Source organism: Arvicanthis niloticus, chromosome 8 (genome assembly GCF_011762505.2).
Source record: "Arvicanthis niloticus isolate mArvNil1 chromosome 8, mArvNil1.pat.X, whole genome shotgun sequence".
NCBI lineage: Eukaryota > Metazoa > Chordata > Mammalia > Rodentia > Muridae > Arvicanthis > Arvicanthis niloticus.
The window spans coordinates 73,613,871-73,621,267 of record NC_047665.1 but is presented as its reverse complement, the minus strand read 5'-3'; positions in this window follow the sequence as shown (position 1 = coordinate 73,621,267).

Below are 7,397 nucleotides of genomic sequence, written 5' to 3'. Positions count from 1 at the left end.
TGGTCCCTGCACCAGAGATGAGGCGATTGGATGTATGTATGGCCAAGGGCATGAGAAGTGATACAAACACAAATGGCCAAGTGCTGGTAGGTAGCTAGGAAAGCCAACCATCACAGACAATAGATTTTGTTTGACTTGGGGCTACTTTGAAATTTCTCTTTTATAACTTCTGCATTTTAAAATTATGTTTGGTTTAGAATAACATCAAATGAAGGCTGGAGAGAAAGATGCTCAGCCGGTAAGAGCATTTGCTGCTTTTGTAGAGAACCTGGATTTGGTTCCTACAACCCACATGGAAACTCACAATCATCTTTAACTACAGGTCCAAGGGACCTGATTTCTCCTCTGGCCTCTGTAGGCACCTGTATGCATGTGGTGCAAAGAACTCCATACACAGACTCCTAACAATAAAAAGTAAAGTTGAAAAAGAGTTACTTTAAGTGGAATTCATTCTCTAAGAACAACCAGACAAACCGGCATGTAAGGAAAGCTGAATTTGTGTGTGTGATGTGTGTATGGTATGTGTGGTATATGTGAGAGTGTGTATGGTGTGTGTGTGTGTGTATGTGTGTGCTGTGTGTGTATATGGTATGTATGTATGGTATGTGTGCTATGTGTGAGAGTGTGTATGGAGTGTGTATGTATGTGTGTGTGAGTATGTGTATGGTGTGTGTGTATGATATGTGTAGTAAGTGTGAGAGTATGTGTATGGTATATGTGAGTGTATGTATGTGGTATATGTGGCGTGTGTGTGTGGTGTTTATGGTGTATGTGTGTATGTGTAGCATGTGTGAGTATGTGTGTGGTGTGTATGTGAGTGCATATGTGTATATGTGTGTATGGTGTGTGTGTGTGTATGGTGTGTGTGTGTGTATGGTATGTAATGCGTGTATGGTAAGTGTGGTGTGTGTATGAGTGTATATGAGTATGTATGTTTGAGTATGTGTGATATGTGGTGTGTGTGTGTGCCTGTGTGTTTTGAGGGGCAGAGGTCAATGTTGAGTAATATCTCTTAGAGACCAAATACCTGTCTTTTTGAAACAAGGTCTAGTGTTGTAATCCTGGGCTCATTGATTAGGTAAGGTTTGCCTGCCTACCTCTACATCTCCGATGCTGGGATTCAAAGCATAGATGCCTAGTATTTTACACATGTGCCGTGAGCTGAACCCAGGTCCTCATGCCTGCATAGTATGGTGGTTTGAACAAAATGATTTCCACAGGCCTATAGGGAGTGGTGCTATTAGGAAGTGTAGCCCTACTTGAGTAAGTGTGGCTTTGTTGGAGGAAGTGTGACTATGGGTGAGCTTTTAGGTCTCAGAAAAGTCTGGTCAGTATGTCTCCATCTTCCTACTGTCTTTGGATCAAGATATAGAACCTTCAGCTCCTTCTCCAGCACCATGCCTGCCTGTGTGTGGCCATGCTTCCCACCATGGTGATAATGGATTAAGCCTCTGAAACTGTAAGCCAGCATCAATTAGATGTTTTCCTTTATAAGAGTTGTCATGGTCATGGTGTCTTTTCACAGCAATAGAAACCCAATCTAAGACACATAGTAAGCACTTTTCTTACTGAACTACCTCTCCAAACTTATGCCTTTTAAAAAAATGTCATGTATAAAAAATTCATATATAATTCATCCACTATACAGTTAAGAGCTGGTCTCCACCAAGATTACAGCAATGTCTTAGTTTCCTTCTATTGTAACTTGGGGAGAAAATGGTTTATTTCAGCTTATGAGTTACCACTGAAGGAGACCAAAGCATGAACTCAAAACAGGAACATAGAGGCAGGAACTGAAGTAAAGACCATCGAGAAACACTCCCTATGAGTTTACTTTTTATGGCTTTCTCAGCCTGTCTTAAACAACTCAAGACTACCTGCCCAAGGGCAACACCAACTTGTATGGAAGAGAATGTACCAAGGACTGAAAAGGGCCACACTATGGAATACCCAAGAGATATAGGATTGTCTTTGCTAGGAGTGGGGAGGCAGGAGGCCACTAGTTTTGAACAGAGATGACGGTGATACTAGGTTGTGTCTGAACTGTGGACACACTCCCACATCAGTGTGAATGCTTCTGGGTTTAGCCAATACAGCAACTAAGCTTAGGAGACAGGGATACAGATAAACAGTAAGGCAACTTTGGTCCCAGTGAGACAGGACTGCCCGTGGGATATCCATGATGCAGGTGAGCTTTCAAGCTTCATAGACTGCCCTTGTGAAGGAAGTGAGGCAAGGCAGTCCTGGCTCACACTCAGAGTCTGCCAACCCTTTCAATGGCTCTGCTATCCCTAGCAGGAGACATTCCCCTTGTCCTGTAGTTTGTCTCCAGGCTTTTTAACTTGTGAATGCCACAGCATTGACAAGCAGACCAATAAAATCCCCTTGTTCCTGGTGGCAGTGATCTGTTTCTTTAACCTTTGGCTTCTGTCTTCCCTGGTACTTTTATACATCTGGTTCTGTAAAGTAAAAGATGCAATGAGTTTATAACAGTACTTCTTGTCCAGCCTGCCCTCTGCAGCTGAGCTAGAGGAACACAACCCCCTTTGAAGTCTTCTCTCCACAGGATAGGTGGTACCTCATTATTACAGGGGTCTCTGTCCAAGAATGGACAATTTAGGTGCTAAGTTGTTCATGAACTCTTCCTTCAGCCATAGGGGGAGGACAGATAGCATCTCTGGGACTAGACTGTCTTCCTGGAGACTTGTATGACCTGAACTGTGTAGCTCCTGCTTTTCTCCAAGCTTGCTGGTAGGCAGACAGACAGTGTTCATGGGAAAATGTACCTGCAAATGTCCTTGGAGACATCTTGACTGCAAGAGACAAGAACCCTCCAGGGCCATTGGGAGCACAACTCAGTGGTCAAGGAGGAAGAGAACCCATCTCTGGCAAGTTGCCTAACGTTGTAGGAGTATATTTGACCCCTTGTTACCTGAAGAGCTTCCCATGAACCAGAGGAATTTGCTCCAAGGAAACTAGACCCCAGCAGGGAGTAGAATTGGTACTGTCCAGAGCAGTACCGGGGCAACTGGAATGTATACACATATCCCCAACACACACCTGCACATAATGCATCTCACCAAGCACTGCACACAGTCATCATACGCACACGACACACATTTCTCAAAACACAAGAGAAAAATAATTTTTAAAAATGTATTCATATTTGGGCTGGAGGGACAGCTCAGTTGGTAAAGTGCTTGCCTTACACACATAAGGACCTGCATCCAATCCCTGAAGCCATAGAAACCGACGGGCACAGGCACATGCTTGTAATCCCACTGGTGGCGAGGCAGAGACAGGAGCATCCCTGGGGCTCACTGGCCAGCCAGTCCAGGCAAATTGGTGAGCTCCAGGCCACCAATTTGAGAAATTCCTTTTCTCAAAAAAGGTAGATGGCGCTCATGATGATGACATCTGGGGTATGCTCTCCACCGTCCCTGTTCACATGTGCACACGTATCCACTTTCGCATGGACACGTGAATGCATGTACATAAAAGTATATTCAGTATATAGTAAAGTTTAGTAAAATTAAAATGGCCACATAAATTCAATTGAACAGCAGAGCAGAACACATTGCTGGAAGCACACGGGCTGGCATGGGCAAGAGACTGGGCTCTGTCCTGAGAGGGGAGGACATGCCTATCATAGAGAGGAGCTGTGAGGATTCTGTGAGTGCTCCTCTGGCCACCATTACTTCATTCTTGTCCCTGAAGTGTCACAGAAAGAACCGGCTTGTAAGCTGGGGGTGGCAATTTTTGGAAGGGAACTCCGAAGCATTTACATATCCTTTGATCTTCCCAGGACCCAACAATTTCTTTTCCCTGAGGGTGTGTGGGGAAGGGACTCCTGAGTCTGTGCCGCTCACACTCACTGCAGCCCTGTGATTAGCACAAGAGAAGGAAACATGGGGGAAGGCTTCACATTCGACCCCAGGACCTTGGCTGGCTGTGGCTGTCTGCTTGGCCACTCAAGCCCTGAAGCTTCCCATGGATCTTCTGTGACCAGCCAGCTAACAGGCAAGTCCCATGGTTCTGCCTCTCTCAGAGCCAGACCACTTTCTCCAGGAAGGCTGGCTTCCTTGTCTGCTGTCATGTCCTCAAAGCCATGACAGTGCCTGGCACACACCAGGTCTCCTTGTTTCTGTGTATCACATGCGGGCAGGTGACCATGGAGCCACAAGAGTGTGTCAGAGCCTCAGGAACTGCAGTTGCAGGTGATTGTGAGCTACCCAGTGTGGATGCTGGGACTGAAAGCCAGGTCACTGGAAGGACAGTAAATGTCCTTAAGCATTGAGCATCTCTCCAGCCCAGGGTCCAGTCTTCAACAGTAACTGTCCAAGAACCCATACGGTGAAATGCTCAGGACAGACTCTTAAAGAAGAGTCTGCACAATCACAGGCCCAGCGTGACAGCTGCAGTCTTCTCCAGCAGCGCATGTGCAAGAAAGCCCAGATGAGAGGCACTAAATTGCTAGCAGGCCTACTCATGGCTGTTTTTACTTTTTTTTTTCTCGTGTATGAATGTATTTTCCAGATATTTAAAAATAACCACCCATTTCCTTTATAACTGTGGAAAGTGAGTAAGATCAACAGCGACAGCAAGGGATCCAGGCCTTCTGGAACGAACCGGAATGTGAACCAAAGATCTGGCTGCTTGAAGCACGGCGAGAAATAGCCACATTTGAACTTGGCCATAATGCGTGTCTATTATAACCACTGCTTCCAGGCCATCTCTGCACAATCTGGAGCAGCCTAACAATGGCTCCTTCCTTCCTTTTAGGATTAGAGTGAGTGCAGCTGAGGTGACAGGTGGTGGTTTCAGGGGGGAAAAAAAATCCATGTTTTACTTAACAGAAAAACTGAGAATCAATGAGTCTTCCCCACCCCTACCCCACACTCCTAGGCCCTGGATGACATCTTGGAAGCTCTTCATAAGAGACTTGATTCTTTTGCCCCTCTGGACACCCTTTCCCACTTGCAGTGACAACTGTGAGTTGCCAATTAGACTGTCACCTTGTTGGGACTTACTGTACTTGAGATCTGTGTGGCCCTGAAACTTACACACAAGGAGGGGCCCTCGGATGGGGCTGGGAGCCTCAGCTCAGGAGGAGCCAATCTGGACTCTGGGTTTCTTCTGTTGCTGGTTTGCTCAGCACCTGTTTCACCATTCGCCCTGGAAGAATGTTGCCAGGCCCATCCAGGTATTTTTAAGAAGTGAAATGTACCACCCGCCATTAGGGATATGCTGTCATAGGCCTTGAGGCTCTGAGGAGGTGTGGAAGGAAGCCTTGAGAGTTCGGATGTGGTGGGAGAGAGGGAGGGCACTTGGGATGAACCTGACTCTCATTCTCTTCCTTCACTATCTTCACTTTCTAGCCACCACGACCCACCACTCTCTCTGCCACGACAGGCTGCTTGCTAATTGGCTTATAGCAACAAGAGCAACTGATCGTGGACTGGAGCCTCACAAAGTGAACTAAAACTTTTTTTTTTTCTTTTTCCAGGTGATGATCTTGGGTTATTTTGTTATAGTAACGGAAAGCTGACTAATGTAGTTAGTATACACCCTTCTTCCTGCTGGTCAGACCTTGTTAGAAAGAACTGGAGAAGACAAGGATGACAGCAGTGGTTGGACGTAAACATTGTCATTTGCATGAAGGACAGATTTGTCCCAGGGCAGAACTCAAAACTTGGGTTGGTAACAGGAGACAGCCAGACTTTTTACTCTCTCTCTCTCTCTCTCTCTCTCTCTCTCTCTCTCTCTCTCTCTCTCTCTGTGTGTGTGTGTGTGTGTGTGTGTGTGTGTGTGTGTTAGCTAAAGGACAAAAAGTCAGCCAAAAGAAAGCTGCTTTGTAAGGTCACTCATCTGTGTGGGAACTACAAGGGTGCTGATAGATCACAGCAGTGCTGGGCACTTGTTGGTTTTGCAGTGCTGGAATGGAACCCAGGGCCTTGTGCAAGCTGGACAAGTGTGCTTCAGTGGGGTGGGGTCACATCCCCACCCCACTGGGCAGCTTAGGTGGAGGGGTCCTTGTGTTAAACTGCAGACTGGGTAAGAGCCTGGGTCTGACTGTTTCTACTGCCTGACCCTTTGCCATTGGGTCTATCTGAACATAACCTGTGATTCTTCCTCATGGCTGTTTGCATAGGCCCTGGCAGAGCTGTCCCCCTCCAGAAGTGGGCACGGGTCGAGTCGTGCTTCCTGTTGCTCTCTATCCCTTACCACAAGAGAGGCTCACAGTGTGAGTCCGAACCAGTAAAACCTAGAGCTCAGAGTCCCGCAGCAGGGAGGCCAAGGCTAGTCTAAATTTGAATTTGTAAGTTAATAACCTGCAATGGTGCATGTGTATGTGTGTGTATGTGTGTATGCGTGTACATGTGTGTACATGCACGTGTGTGTTTGTGTGTGTGTGTGTGTGTGTAAGTCCTTTTTGTTAATATTCCTGTTTGTAGTGACTTCAGGGTCACTGACTTTCAGAAGCAATGTGCTTCTGCTCTTCAGACATTGCGAGGATAAGATTGGGGACTAGAGGTGTCATTAACTCCAGCAATGTTAGCATTGGGCCATGGACCGGGTTTGGGGTACCAGTGGCAGAGGCTGCTCCAGCTTGTTCATCAGGCTTTCTGGTAGGGTTTAAGGAACTCTTAGAAACTAAGCCCCAACATCAGCCCCACTTGCTGTGACCCCCCCCCCCCCCAAAGCTTTGTCACCCCAAATCACACAGGCTAGATCTGCATTTTTGTTTCTGCCCTGGGCATACCACAGCAAGGTGGCCTCCTGTGTTCTTAGGTGTGGTCATGTGACTGACTTCTAAGAGGATTTATCTAGAGGTGACAGACAGACTTTTATGTCTGCTCCTTTAATTCTGGTGCAGTCCTCCCTGTTCTGTGTTCCAGCAGAGTGCAGAGGACACAGTGGAAGACAACCAGATTCCTGACAGGAGGTAGCCCGGGGGAGGAGGCACGGCCCTTGTGACAGCCTTGGTACGTGCTGACTAGAGCATGATGACTGTCCCTTCTGATCTATAGCCAAAGGTGACTGCACTTCTGGGGACTCTGAAACCGGTGTTCTATTCTCCTGCATGATTTGTCACTCGCTGGTGTGACATAGGTCATGGTTCCCTCGAGACTTTAACTTAGCTCCCTTCCAAACGGAGGGATAAGAGAGCCAGAGGGCCCAAGTAGGCAAGCCAAACGTTCCCTGAACCCTGCACAGCTGAAGCCTGCGGGACAGTTAGCACTCTGCTGCTTCTTGGTCCTCTGGTCACCCCTGTCTTCCCTTGGTTCCCTGCTGTAACCTGACAGAGGACAGGCCTTTCCCCCTAACCCCACCCCCAGAGCCCTGAATGGCAGGAGCTCCATGCCACTATGAAGGGAGCTCAAGAGTCATGGGTT